Raw genomic sequence first — 881 nt, forward strand, 5'->3', positions numbered from 1 at the left:
AGGTGAGAAATCAGCTGTGTAGATTTAGAATATTGACAGTTTTACGAGAAGTAATGCGAGTGGCTGCGGGGAAGCCTGCGCCAACCCGCGGGAGAAGCGTGTGAGGCCGGCCAGCCGCCCGCTCACAGAGCCCTCTGCTCCCAAGTCTTATCGATTTGCACTATGGCAGCATTTTTCGGCAGGGCAGCATAGATCGTCAGAACACCGGCAACAGTTCAACATTAAGTCCTGATGGTAAGATGTGGAACAATGAAGTTGTGTGGTTGTGGACTTGTGAGTAACTTATACTATCTGCTAGGTTACGGTTGCAGTCTGAAGCGGCTTTAATTTGGATCACACTACCTTGTTTCTTACGACCCGCCCTTCTCTGCTTCTGATTGGCTAGTAGTCCTTACCTGGGAACTGCCCATGTGCAACTCCCAACAAATATTTTGTACAAAGATAGCTGAAGAGTGGAGCGTACAACACATAGGGTGAAAAGAGGAGCTGCAGCAATGTGCAGTATGAGAAAAATATGGTGTTTTTTTTTATTTTTTAAATAAACCATGTAAACCTGTTCTGGTACAACCCCTAATTAAGATTTTGAACCTGAAAAGGAGCATAATACCACTTCTTTAAGCCCTTTAAGTGTCAAAAATAAAGTGCTATATGAAATGTAATCCATCACTATTGTTATTACTTTTGTATTATTGTTTACTGATTATAACAACTACCTACAGCTCTGCTTCAGCTATTGGCTCATCTGTGTTATGTAGATTGACCTGGTGGGTAAAGTGGACTCAGAAGTCCTGTTAGAGAACAACAAAGCCCAGTTCAATAAAATATCTGATCTTGTTGATGAATGTTCTTTCCAGTTACACCAATCTTTCCAATTTGGGGTT

Source organism: Micropterus dolomieu, linkage group LG19, assembly GCF_021292245.1.
Source record: "Micropterus dolomieu isolate WLL.071019.BEF.003 ecotype Adirondacks linkage group LG19, ASM2129224v1, whole genome shotgun sequence".
NCBI lineage: Eukaryota > Metazoa > Chordata > Actinopteri > Centrarchiformes > Centrarchidae > Micropterus > Micropterus dolomieu.